We start from the raw sequence: 791 nt of genomic DNA, 5'->3' as shown, positions 1-791 counted from the left end.
CCCCCCCCCCCCCCATGGGCAGCAGTGGGGCTGGGGGCTTCCGGGAGGAGCCCCTCCAACAGCCGGGGGTCGTGGAGGCCCAGCGCCGCGCGGAGCTGTGGGGACGGCCGGGGCTTTGCTGCACGTCGCACTGGGGACAAAATGGGTGCCCTGCTGGGGGTCCCACTGGGGGTCTCACAGGAGCCCACTGCAGCCCCATTGGCGTCCCATTCATGTCCCATTCATGTCCCACTGAAGCCCGTCTGTCCCCACTGGACCCTCCGGAATCCCACCCGATGTTCCACTGGCGCCCAGCGGGGTCCCGTTGGAGCTCACTGGATGCCCCACTGAAGTCCAACCGGAGCCCCTGGGAGGCCATGGCAGCCTCTGGGGTCCCACCGGAGTCCAGCTGGATCCACGCTGGACCCTCGCAGGTCCCCGCAGGGCTGCGCTCCCCTGTGGCCCATCCATGTCCCGCTGGAGCCCCGCTGGATGCCTCGTGGGTCCCCCTGCAGCCCCACAGCTCGTCCTGCCGGAGCCACTGCAGATCCGTCAGATGTTCCACCGGAGGCCTTTGGGGGTCCCACGGACGGCGTCCCACCAGAAGCCGGGGTGCCATCGGTTGGTCCACTGGAGCCACTGGAGCTCTGGGGGTCCCGACGTCAGCCGTTCTCCGGCGCGCACTGCAGGCCCCGCTGAACGCCCTGCGCGCTGATCGACCCCTCCGTGTTTCTTTGGCTGCTCGGGAGCGAACACGAATCCCATCCTCGCCTTCCGGCTTCGCCCCCGAGCACGACGCCCTTCCCCCACGG

Source organism: Centrocercus urophasianus, unplaced genomic scaffold (assembly GCF_019232065.1).
Source record: "Centrocercus urophasianus isolate 14NV4802_14NV808 unplaced genomic scaffold, USGS_Curo_1.0 seq_114, whole genome shotgun sequence".
In the NCBI taxonomy this organism is placed as follows: Eukaryota; Metazoa; Chordata; class Aves; order Galliformes; family Phasianidae; genus Centrocercus; species Centrocercus urophasianus.
Note: the sequence above shows the minus strand (reverse complement) of the source record.